Below are 13,897 nucleotides of genomic sequence, written 5' to 3'. Positions count from 1 at the left end.
GACAAGAAGCATAATGCAAATTTGAAGAGCAAAAAATGTGAAGTAAAAAGGCTACAACAGTATAAGGAGAAATAAAGATTTATCTATCACAGTAAGGTGATCATTACACTCAAAGGAATCTCATTCAGCAAACCAAGTTGCATATCAAAGATTAGCCACTGTTTCATCCTAATAAGTGGATCAATTAAATCCTTTCACAATGTAGAATTAACAATCTTTTGTAAATCTCTTTACCAAGTGCATACTTCATTATATGTTTGTAAATCCTTTTGCAAGGTGGACCTAGCAGTCCTTATTGCTCTTAATGGGGTAGATCATCAAAAGTGATCATTGTAAGCCTTAATAGGCCAACTTTATACTGCAGTACTAAAGCTTGTGGGTATCATCCCCACCCTAGTTTTACTTTCTATTTGGAAGGTTTCTGGGTCATCATAATGTGTGTCAAAGTGTTATGAATGTTTTCAATTTTTCATGCATGTAATTAGATCAAGATTCATGCGAAGAATTAACTGGTAAATAAAGATTAAGTTTTAATAGTTACCGATTCACCCCTCCCCTCTTAGTAACCTAGCATATCATATATATTTCCAACACTGATGAGTGGTGAGAATGAACTTGATTAAAGAAGGAGCTTATTTCACACAAGGTGCAGATATGAAGATAAGTGTTGTGATGTGATCATTGATGGTGGAAGCACTGACATTATGTGTCAGAAATGATGGTAACCAAGTTGAATATGAAAATATAGAAACACCTGTGTTCATACTGTATTGTTTGGGTGCAAGATGACCACAAGGTCATAGTCAATGAGTAGTGCTCAGTAAAGTTCAAGATTAGAAGCTACCAGGATGAGGTACTATGTGATATCATACCTATGGACATATGTCATATGTTTTTGGGTAGGTCATGTCAATTTGACAAGAATGTTGTACACAATGGGTGAGCAAATACCTATACTCTGACCAAGGTTGTAGTGAAACATAAGTTGAAGCCATTGAAGGAGAAAGAAGAAAAGGTATGCAATGCTACCAGAATATGTTTTGTTGATGGAAAAGAGTTTCTCAAAGGTATGAAGTGTGAGCATATGTGTTTTTCTATAATTCCAAAAGATAGTAAAGAAGAAGTAGAGGAGGCACCTATAGAAGTTGTAGATATGTTGGGAGAGTTTTTTGGTATTGTATCAGATAATGTACCTGATGGATTGCCCCCAATGAGGAAGATCAATCACCAGATGGATTTGGTTCTAGGAGCCAATTTTCCAAACAAGGCAATGCATATAATGACACCAATAGAAAGTGAAGAGTTGAACAGACAAATTCATGAGTTGTTGTAGAAGGGGTTGATTAGAGTTCGAGTCCATGTGTTGCACCAGTTTTATTAGCACCAAAGAAGAATGGAGAATGGAGGATGTGCATAGATACTCATGCTATCAACAAGATCATGATCAAGTACAAATTTACATTGCTAGGAATGGATGATATTATGGACTGTTTGAGCATATTTGTGTATTTCGCAAAGATAGATCTTAAGAGTGGGTACCATGAGATTCGTATAAGAGAAGGTGATGAATGGAAGATTGCTTTGAAGACCAATGAAGGATTGTATGAGTGGTTAGTCATGCCTTTTGGGCTAACCAATGCACCAAGCACTTTCATGAGGTATTGAAGGAGTTTTTGGGTAAGTTTTTCATTGTTAACCTCGATGATATTTTGCTCTTTAGTAAGACATTGTAAGAGTACTTGATCCATATTTGCAAGGTATTTGATAAGTTGAGGGAAGAAAAGTTGTTGATAAACCTGAAGAAGTACAATTTTGTAAAGAAGGAGTTGGTGTACCTGGGATTTGTAGTCTTAGCAGAAGGCCTGAAAATGGACCCAGAGAAAGTGAAAGCTATCCTTGAATGGCCTACTCCAAGGAGTGTGAAAAAGGTAAGACCTTTTCATGGACTAGCTAGTTTTTATAGAAAGTTCATGAGAGGTTTTAACAGTATTTGTGGACCATTGACTGAAACAATGAGAGGGAATAAGAAAGAGTTGAAGTGGACTATAGGAGAAGATAAGAGTTTTAATTTGTTGAAATAGAAAGTTACTGAGCAACCTGGTTTAGCACCTCTTAATTTTAACAAGGCGTTTCAAGTAGACTGTGATGCAAGTGGTATTGCAATAGGAGTTGTTATGAGCCAAGAAGGTAGACCTATTGCTTATTTTAGTGAGAAGTTGAATGATGCAAAAAGAAAATATTCTATTTATGATTGGGAATAGTATGCTATAGTTGAAGCATTGAAGAAGTGGAGACACTATCTTCTTCCTAAGGAATTTGTTTTGTATACTGATCATTAAGCTTTACAATATTTGAATAGTCAAGGAAAATTGAACCAAAGGCATTTGAAGTGGGTTGAGTTTTTGTAGAGTTATACAGTTGTTTTGAAACACATGAGTGGGAACTCTAATAGAGTTGCAAATTATCTTAGTAGAAGACAACTTTTGTTGACAAAAATGTAGATAAAGGTGGTTGGGTTCAAGGAACTCAGTATCTCGTATCCAGATGATCCTGATTTTGGTAAAGCGTGGAGAGCTTGTATAGAGGCTTGTTACACTTGACAAGACAAAGTGGTTGGATTTCATGATCCAAGATACTATGTTGTTCAAAGGAAGCTAGTTGTGCATTCCTAGAAGTTATATGAGAGAGAATCTCATCAAGGAGAAGTATAGTGGAGGATTGGTTGGACATTTTGGCAAAGATAAAACCATTTCTTTGGTTACTAAGAATTATTATTGGCCACAGTTGTAGCAATATGTGAAGAAGTTTGTATAGAGTTGCACAGTATGTCAGATGGTGAAAGGAGTAAAGAAGAATACAGGGTTGTATCAACCATTACTGGTACCAGAGAAGCCGTGGGAGGATGTCAACATGGCTTTCGTTCTTGGATTACTAAGGACTCAGCGTGGGCATGATTCTATTTTTGTGGTGATTGATAGATTTTCATAGATGACACATTTTATTCCTTGTAAGAAGGCTAGTGATGTTGTTCATGTGGCAGAGTTATTTTTCAGAGAAGTGGTGAGACTACATCTTCTACCAAAGAGTATAGTTTCAAATTGAGATACCAAATTTGTTGGGTATTTCTGGCGTACATTGTGGAAGAAGTTGAAGATAGATTTGAAGTTCAGTTCATCACATCATCCACAGACTGATGGACAAACAAAAGTTGTGAATCACAATTTGGGAAACTTGCTGAGATGTTTGGTTGGAGATAAACCAAAAGGACGACATATGATTTAACCATAGGCAAAATTTTTATATAATAATTCTGTCAACAGGAGTACTAGTAAATCATGATTCTAGATTGTATATGGGAGTATTCCTAGAAATGCTTCTAAATTGAGGTAGTTGGATAAAGGAGAGATAAATAGTGTTGGAGCAGAAGATTTTGTTGAATATTTGAAGAGCATCCATGAGGAGGTGAGGAAGCACGTCATAAAGATGAATATAAAGTATAAAGCTAAGACAGATGTGAAAAGGAGGTATAAGGAATTTTAGATTGGAGATGAAGTCATGGTTCATTTGAGAAAGGGGCATTTTCCAATGGGTACACATAATAAGATGAAGATGAAGAAGTTTGGACCATGCAAGATAGTAAAAAAGCATGATTCTGGAAATGCTTATGAAGTGGAATTGCCTACTGTATTGAATATTTCACTAGTATTTAACATTTCATATTTGATAGAGTATTATGAAGGAGGTGATGGAGATGAAGTTGCATAAGCATAGTGGAGTATTCCAGCAACTAGTTCGACTACAAAGGAGATTGAGGAGATATTGGATAGTCGTGTTGGCGAAAGCACAAGGAACATAAATTATGAGGAATACTTGGTCAAATGGAAAGGGAGGCCAATAGAGGATTCATCATGGCTAGTAAGGGAGGAGGTTAACCATCTTGATTTTCCTCTAAACACCCAAGACGTGATGGAGTCACTTCTCAAATTACCTCGGGTGTCTGATGTAGGAGCATCCTAGGTGTAAAAGAAATCTTGCATCACCCAAAAACTATTTTCTTTTCAGTCTTTTGTATTTTAATAAGGACTAGTAGATAGGGTGGTTACTATTTATGGGAACTTGCTATTTTTAGTAAGTTTGTCATACGAGCTCAGAATGTGCTCATTTTATACATGAAAGTTCATTTTGGAATTATAAGCCTACCATAAAAATCTCATTGCTCTAGCTGAAGTATCAGAGAAGTTATTGTGGATTTTTAGTGGAAAAATTTGCAAAAAAAATTTAGGCTCACCGTTGGAGGCCTTAGGGTGCCTAGATGAGGTTTAGGAACTCGATGGAAGGGTGCTTGCACAGTTACAAGTTTGTAGATCAGGAGCTGGCATTTTTGAAAAGTTTGTAGATCTGTAGATCAGGAGCCAATCAGAGCAGCGGTTTGAGAGTTGTGGCCTTTAGAAGTTGGGCTACCAAAATTTCTAAAATAACTTGTCAAAAATGTATTTAGCCGACTCTATATGTATTTTTAGGGTCTTTCAGCCCTAGGTATTAAGTTTGAGCATCTAGAACCTTCCCACGTAGCATAAAATTGCCTATTTAAGAAAAGCCCAAACATTGTCTAGGAAAACGCTGGGTGATAGTTCATAGCTTGTCTTACATATTACTGTAATGAAGGTGCCCATGTGGCTTAGCATATTGTACTTGTGAATTCTATAATTCCACATTTGTGGTGCAAATAAGAAGTCCATATTTTGTTCTCACATTTGCTGTTGTTTCTTTGTTTCTATTATGATTTATGGTATTAAGGGGAGCACCCTTCATCACTTGTAATCTAGAGAGTTCAATATAGTATTGAAAGATAAATTCTTTGATGCACATGATGGAAAGTTAATGTCATAGATTGTTTGTGGCTCAACTTGTTTGACTTAAGTTATTATAGAAGTAGCAAAACATCAATGGCCAAAATTGATGTTAGAGAGCGAGTTAGAGATTGCTTTGTTAATAGAACATAGAAGAAATAGAAAGAAAGCTATGGTTTAGTGCGCAAGTCTTGATGTGATCATAATAGGAAGGAATTGTAAGAACAAGGTCAATAGTAAACAAATATAGTATTTTCAGTTTGTGGTAGATATACATTTAATGTGCAGTGTGATTTGAAATGATTTAAGGATTGTAAGCAAGATTGTATGTACCATTTGTTCATGCAAAGTGCCTTGAGAAAATTGAAGAGCGATTTGATAATGAATTAAAGTGCAAAGTGAAGTTTGAGAATTAGAAAGTTGTAGAAGCCCTAAATCATGATTTTAAGGTATTTTACAAAGCTTGAATCTAATTTGTTAGTACTTTCAATTATAATTCAAATGACAAGTCAGAATGTATATGATGTAAGTGAAAGATCAAGGTATGAGTTTAGGAAACATCTATTTATTTCTCTATTGGATGATCCATTGGGTGCATTTTTGCAAATTTTGAAAAATGTGTTACATGTCAAAGATATTAGAAGTTACATCCATTGTAAGATTGAGAGTATAGGTGATGAAGAGATTCATAGGAATTTGGGAAATATGTGTAATAGTGACTTATCTTTGGAGTCTGAGTATGCAGATCTAGAGAATTTCAATTTGGTGAAGTATATGTTTTATATAGAGTTTGACAATCACGATTGGACCCAAATCATTTTGAGTAGGGTACATGATGATATGTTTTGGTTAGGAGATGAGAAGATTATCATTGAAAATGACCTAATTCACTATTGGAAATACAATAGGGAAATAAACTCTGGGGGGGAGGGTGAATTAGTACTTAAAAATTTCAACCTCTAAAACTATTCACCATACATCCATCTCACAATCTCTGGCTATAAACTAAAATACCAAATTAAGCATATACATCCATAACATGAAAGTAAATATTCAACACATGTATGACACAAGATATTTGGTTACCGACAAACCCTCCAAGGAGAAGGTAAAACTAGGGTGGGGTTGACAACCACAAATCTTCACTACTATAGTAATAAAGTGTATTTAATGAAGGTTACAATGTTTGATCATGAAACATGATCCACCCTATAAAAGGTCTACCCTATTAAAGGCTTACAAGATTGTTAGATCTTACCTTGTTAAAGGATTTAGAACACCCTGCTAAAAGGGTGCTTGGTAAGAGGAATTTTTAACTTACAATGAAGTAAGCACTCTATTAAAGGATTTACAAGAGCCTGTTAGGATTACCCTGTTAAGAGATTTGAGTGATTCACATGTTAACATGTCTTAGCAATGATCTTGTGGTTAGCACTTTGTTGCTTGATGTCCAATCACCTCTAAACTGGTGTTTACTTGATCATTTTTTATTAGATGTACCTTTGTTGTCCTCTATTTCCTTTCCTTTGTTCTCCTTCTAACTGATTCTACAATGTAACTCAATTCATAACACCTTAATCACCATGAATGCTCTTTTTGTGCATGCAAACTCTCTTCAATTCTACTTAGCATTCCTTTCATCTGTCTATAAAGTTTAGGGTTCATCTTCCTTAAGATGACCTAGGTGATTTAGGGTTAGGTATGAATCAATGGTAGTGATTCACCCATATTTCTACTTAAACCTTCTCTTTTTCTGATTGGATGCATGTCATGCATAGGGATTCATAATTAATATTCGTCCTTATCAACAAAAATCGTAAAAAAAATCCTTAAGTCAGCCCAAAAATGGTTTACATAGTAGTTTGTGCTAATATAAACAACTATGTCAGAACTATATTACTCGGCATCTGAAGTCCTTGGTGCTTGGAACTAATTGTAACTTCAATGCCATCACTTGGCATTTGAGTGACTCGACATGCATTGCTTTCTTGGCACTTGAATCACTTGGCACATAATATCTACTTGACACTTGAGTGGCTCAACACTCACTGTTTACTCGGCATGCACTATCTTATACATTATGCTCAACATATGTTACTTACTCGGTATGAATTAAGTAGATAAATTAAGTGTATAGACACTCATTAGTCAAAACCAATCTAAGATCAACAATCTCCCTCTTTGACATGAGTGTCAAAAAAACTTGGTCATATATTAATGATCTTATCCTTATGAGCATAATTAGATAACTAGTATCTATTAGGCTTCTATAATAAAAGTTTCAGAATATAAAAATTTGGCAACACATGACTTATTAGTCATACCTCAAAATTTCAATTTCACAACTCCCTCTAAGTTGATTATTCTATGTCATACTCAGTACAAAATCTCTCTTGCTGAGTAGATTGTTTGTTTGTTGAGCTCTATCTCTATCTCCCTATACTCTTTCTCATTATTACTCCCCCTTTGTCCTTACTCTCCCTTTTTGACACTTATGTCAATGGGTTATACACTAATAATGTGTTTTTGTCAAAAAATGGTTTGTGGATCTCAAGGATAATCTTTAGAACTGCATCCCAATTATCAAAAGCTACCTCCAATGACATAATTTGGATGGCCAGCTTGGCAGCAAGGTGTACTAAGCCTTCATGTGTAGAAAGATGATTCTTTCTTCGTGAGATTCTCAGTGCAGGCTAGTTCCTTGTGCAATATCTCCATGTGTGGAGTCAACATCGACTAGATGCATATCAATTTAGCCCTGATGTTGGTTTCATCTACATGTAATGTTGCTAACTAACTTTGGGAATGTAGGAGGGTGATGAAGTGTTTCTCACTTTGGGCTAGAGACTTTGGTAGAGTTATTCCAGATGTGTACATAATGCTCTCCAAGATTGGGATATGACTCCTAACTTTCGTTGTGAAGAGTGTAGTATCATTCTATTTGGTATACAGAGAGAAAATATTCTCTAGTATCTTCTTCACACTTTCTATTTTGGTTGATAATTCAACGTGTGTTAGTGCAATAACACTTGATATCTTTTCATCAACCCGATGTTGGAACTTTCTCTCAGACCATTCAAGTAATTTGACATTAGAATCTAGGTATGTGTCATTTAGCTTCTCCACTAAGCTAGTTAATTGTTCAATTATTGGTTTTTTATCCTCTAGAGCTAACATACCAAATGCATCAATAAAAATGTCTTTGATATCAATCAAAGCTTGCTTCTGCCTATGCTCCTGTTTTTGCAATTCCTGATGCTTCTTCTTTGCTAGAGCTTCTAGAAGTATACCCATCTATTTAATATTAATAGTTGCATAATCAAATTTGGGCAAATCAATTACTTCATCTAGGTATACATCAACAAATGATGTAACTTCAGGTCCCTTGGATGTACTTGGACTTGGCCTTGAGGATTGTAATGGTGTGGCTTCTATGCTCGGCCTCTGAAGAACTTGACTAAGAGGAGTGATAGATTTTGGTAATGTTACCAATGTTTGTATTTTTGTTTGTTCCTTTGACTTTTTTGTCAAGCTTGATTCTTCAAGTGTGTCCTTCTCTTCCTCTGTACTAACAGTAACACCTTGATTATGTGTTGTATGTGCAGGAGTATCTACTTGACCTGTTTGAATTTGAGTTTCTTCATTCTTTTCTATCTCATTTTTCTACTCTCCATCTATCTCACCTTTATCATGTACACTTTCCTTTATAGTGATTGAGACTGAAGTACTTTGTGCAATTTTACTGATGGTAGGAGCAGTTGTCTCCTCCCTTTGATATACCACAAGGGGTAATGTAGGTTTTATCATAGAAAATTGCGGAGGGGTAGTAGGTGTAACTTGTTTCTATACTTCCTCCCCTGTAGATATCTTATCTATCTTCTCAGTCTCATCAACACTCACTAGTACAAGATTCTTATAGAGTTAGCCTAGGTAGTGCATTCCACTAGTATCTTTTTCAAATAATCTATTGTGACGGGATTGATGTTCCAAGTGAGAGAATCAGAAACATCCTTTATCTTTATAGTGTCATCTTCTTTGTTCAACTCATGTGATGGATTAACACTCAACACTAGTGTATTTGGTACACTTTGTTCTATTAGCTGCTTATCTTCAGTTAATGCCTGTGTGTCTATGTTCATATTTGTGCCTCCCTCAACTGTATTTTGTTTAGTGCTTTTTTTTTCTCCTTCTTTTTCTTCACCTACCTCAATAGGTGCTTGCAATATTGCCTAGGATGTTGTCAAACCATATATTGATTTCCACATCAAAGTAGTCTTTTGTACAACATCCTCAATGTTGTTCTGCAATATACTAAATGTCTTGTATTTTGGTGCAAATTTTCTAGTATGTTTCTTAAAGGCTTTTTCCATTGCACCCTTACTTAGTTCTAGCATTACCTGGGCAAGTGTTTTTTCTCTTATTTGTTTTTCAATATCCAGACAATAGTGCCACTTCTGCTCAACTCTCTCATACAAACTCTTGGGTATGGAGTTGTAAGTTCAAGAGGAGCCTTTTTAAATATTGCCATCATGGCATATACTACCTCTTCAAATTGATTCATTTCAATCTTCCCAAGATTGTCAAACTCAATGTGAGAGAATCCAAATAAATCAACATGATTTTTAATATTCTCACATAGATTATCTAAATCCGAAGAAGAAATGTGACTTAGCACTTGAAACTAGTTGTTGTCATCAGATTTAGTCTTCTTTTCATCAGATTCAGTTGGAGCAACATATTTTCTCCTCGATCTATTATGGGATTCTTCACCCTTGCTATCTTGACTAGCTCTTTTCTCCTTTGGTTTGGCTACTTCCTTAGCCTTTTCTGTAGCTTCCCTTGTGCTATCCCTAGTTGTAAGTATTGTAGGTTGAGTAAGTTTTGTAACCTTCTTTTGTTTGTTTACTGTAGGTGCTTTAGCTTTTCTTTTCTTTTGTTCAGTAGCTGTAGGTGTTTCATTGGCTTCTTCTCCCTTAGCACCTTCTATAATTTATACTTTCTCCTCTTGTTGGTCCTCTCCTTGACCTTGGGTGATGGAAATTGGTGCTTGGATAGGTGTATCCTCTTCTTCTCCTTCATCATCATCATCTTCATCTTCTTCTACCCCTTCACTGAAATTCTCTTTTATTTTATGTACCATCTTACTCTTGTTTCTAATGATTGAAGTAGTCTTCAAGTCCATTGCAATTTTTGACTTGGCCACATCATAGTTCCTAAAATTTGTAGCCTCCTTGTCCACTTCTTCTGCAAGTAATGTTGTTAAATAAATATCGTAGAGGCTTCATCAATGTTGATTTCATACCCCAATGGTCTTAAACATCTAACTCTAGGAATTGATGCCTAGACATATGTATAGTTAGTGTCAACTAGGAAGAAAACATCATCAAAATGTTTCTCCACTGGTGAAACTGATATCTTTAGTCTTTTCTTCATTGACTACTTGAAGTCTTCAAAGTATCTTGACATATCTGACTCAAAATTATCTCCTAGTTGCTCAATGAATTCACCTATTTTCACTACAATAGACCTATTTACCTTCCATGCAACTTTACCAAAAGTAGGAAATATATTTTGTACATAAAAGAATAGATCCAAATTTGCATTGTGCACTTTTGGTTTTCCTTATGGCTCCCAAATTCTTAGTCAATTGTTGCAACTGCAACTCAACAAGATCATAAGTATGATCTTTCATAACTATTTTGTATCCCACATCCACTGCAATACATGGAACACTGTTATGCCTATTGGATTGATAGAACTTATGTGCTATTATCCTCACTGCAAAAACAATTAAAGGATCTTTGATTGTATCTATTTTCATCCCTCATTTATTCCACACAACCCCTATATTCATTTCAATTACCTCTTTTGCTTCACTTCTCAATGTCTTTGGCCAATCTAGGGTTGGATACCCTGTAATTCTATGTATAATTTTCTTGGTGATTTTTACTGGTCTATTCTCTAACCATACAAAATTATCATGTATCCTGCTCAAAACTATCTTTATCCATTCTGTTTTGAAGACGTTGGGGAAATCTAGGGTATAGGTTAACCCTTTCTTCTCAACAATTTTGAATTCCTCCTTCAACGTGCTATTTTCACATAATTTCCTATATATCTCCCTAATTTCCATGTCTTCTATGCTTTCAACCTTACATGTATTGCAACATTTGACATCTTGGATCATTAAGACTTGTGGTGGTATCATTGGCAATGCACCAGATGGATATTGTTTATAAGCTATGTCAGGTATGGCTTCAAAATTAGGTTGCTTAATCTCATTACTTATCAATTGCACATTCAAAACTTCCTTTCCCTCCACAACCTTAGCTGTTGAAGAACTAGACGCCATTTGACAAAACTAGGTTTTGCAAAAATTCAAACTGTGTAACTTGGCACTCAATAAATACCTTTAAGATCTTGTAGTGATGGTGTTGGGTGATTGTTGAATCTATTTGTAAAAGCTCAGAATAATTTCTCTAGTTCATCTTTAGCTCTTTGTGCTCTCCTTCAAATTCAAATAATGTCAAATGAGTAGAAATTGATCGTATAGACCTCAAAACCTTGCAATTAATGCTTAGTGCTTACATAGTTGTAAGCTCGACTTTAATAAAGATTTCAACTCACTTAGATTCCATGAAGTTTCCTTTCCACTCGACAAACATTATGAGCTAGGTTGACACTAACAACTTTGATAGCTCAGCATCTACTAACATTTCACTCAACAACCATAGGAACACTTTTCATGCTTGGTAGAAACATGAAAACTAACAAAACTAAAATATTGCTTCTTAATTCTTAACAACACTTCGCATCTTTCTTCATGCATATGTAATCTTTTCAGCAATAAATCCTTAGAATTGATGTAAAGTACATATTTTTAGATATCAGTTCCACTCATCTCTTGATTGCTTAATTGGAGGAGGTGTGATCACCTAACCCATTGGGTGAAGTGATCCCTTCTACACTTGATGTGTTGCAATCTTCCTTTCTCTTCCATGTCTTGTTCATTTTATCTCTGATATTCTCAACATTTGCCTTTTCTTTTCCTTTATTGAATTCACTATTTGGTGCCTTTGACCTTGTTGGACAATTTTTGCTTATGTGACCAATCTTCAAATAACTAAAACATGTGGTTTGACTCAACCATCTACTGTAGTCACTTCTGAAATGTGTTCTTATGTAATTTTTAGAAAAATGTCCATACTCTTGACAGTAGTGACAATTGTACCTTGTATTATAATCCCAATTATAAGAGTTGCCATTATGCCTTACCTTTGTTTGCTTGTTTGATGACCGTTTAGGCTTGGATCTGCACTCATATGCTCTATGTCTATACTTCTGATAGTTATAGCAGTATCCTTCAAATCTTTGTGAGCTTGTGGTCTTAGTGTTGCATTCATGTGTCTGATGTCCTTGTTTGTTACATTTATGGTAGTGACCCATGACTTTCTACTTAGGATCCTAATTTGCAGTCTTGCTCTTGCAAATATTAGTAGTACGACCTATCTTACCACAATTATGACAAGTAGGTTTGGAGTTCTTACCTTTGTTACTTCTCTCTTCACCACTTTTGGATGTTTCTCCTTCTTGGATGTTTCTCCTTCTTTAGTACTAGTGTATCCCAATCCAAAAGTATCATTGTTGGATCTAGAGAATCTCATCAATTGTTCAAAGTATTTGGTGACTTCACTAGGTTTGTTGAAACTATCAACAAACTCCTTTTTCTCTTTTTAGATCATTTCTCAATTGTTCATTCTGCAACTGTGATCTCAATATCATTTGCATTTAGTTCATGATTTGCAATCATCATTTGATTCAAGTTTTCCAACTGCATGTTAGCAATCCTAGTTGCCTTTGATGTTTTCTCTTTCAATCTGTTGGTCAAAATCCTTTTTTCATCTTCTATCATGATTTTTTCCTCTTCAACTTTCTTTTTCTGCTTGGTCACTTAGAAAAACTGATTGGATATCTTGTTCTCTCTTTAGATTTATGACCTCTTCATATAGGGTTCCATTCTTTTCCATCAGATTTGCAATTGTTGCATCAAATTCATTAGAGTTTCCATTTGCAAATAATTCAATCTCTTGATAATGTTTGGTCATTCTCTTGAATAGAAATTTCCTTCATTCTCTTCAATGATTTATTTAACTCATCTCTTGCTTCATTCAGCTGATGTAGGGTAAGTTGGATTTCAATTTTCTGGTTCTCAATAGTCTTTCCCAATTTGTAGACTTCCATCTTTCAAGGTCTTTCCTCAATGCTGCAAAACTTTTCTTTCAGAGAACTAGGCTTTGATACCAATTGTTGGAAATGCAATAGGGAAATAAACTTTGAGGGCGGGGGGGGGGGGGGGGGGGGGGGGGGGGCGTAGTGGGTGGGTGAATCAATACTTAAAATATTCAACCTTTAAAACTATTCACCACACATCCATCTCACAATCTATGCATATAAACTGAAATACCAAATTAAGCATATACATCCATAGCATGAAAGTAAATATTCAACACATTTATGACACAAGATATTTGGTTACCCAGAAACCCTCTAAGGAGAAGTTAAAACTGGGGTGGGGATGACACCCACAAATCTTCACTACTGTAGTAATAAAGTGTATCTAATGAAGGTTTCAATGTTTGATCATGAAACATGATCTACCCTATAAAAGGCCTGCCCTGTTAAAGGCTTACAAGATTGTTAGATCTTACCCTATTAAAAGATTTAGAACACCTTGTACAAGTGTGCCTAGTAAGAGGACTTTAACTTATAATGAAGTAAGCATCCTGTTAAAGGATTTACAAGAGTCTGTTAGGATTAATCTGTTAAGAGATTTGACTGATTCACTTGTTAAAATGTCTTAACAATGATCCTGCAGTTAGCACTTTTTTGCTTGATGTCAGATCACCTCTAAACTGATGTGTACTTGATCTTTTCTGATTAGATGTACCTTTGTTGTCCTCTATTTCCTTTCTTCTGTTCTTCTTCTAACTGATTCTATAGTGTATCTCGATTCATAACGCCTTAATCACCATGAATGCTCTATTTGC

This window comes from Cupressus sempervirens, chromosome 3 (assembly GCF_028749045.1).
Source record: "Cupressus sempervirens isolate cs-2001-9-10 chromosome 3, ASM2874904v1, whole genome shotgun sequence".
NCBI classification, from domain to species: Eukaryota; Viridiplantae; Streptophyta; class Pinopsida; order Cupressales; family Cupressaceae; genus Cupressus; species Cupressus sempervirens.
Note: the sequence above shows the minus strand (reverse complement) of the source record.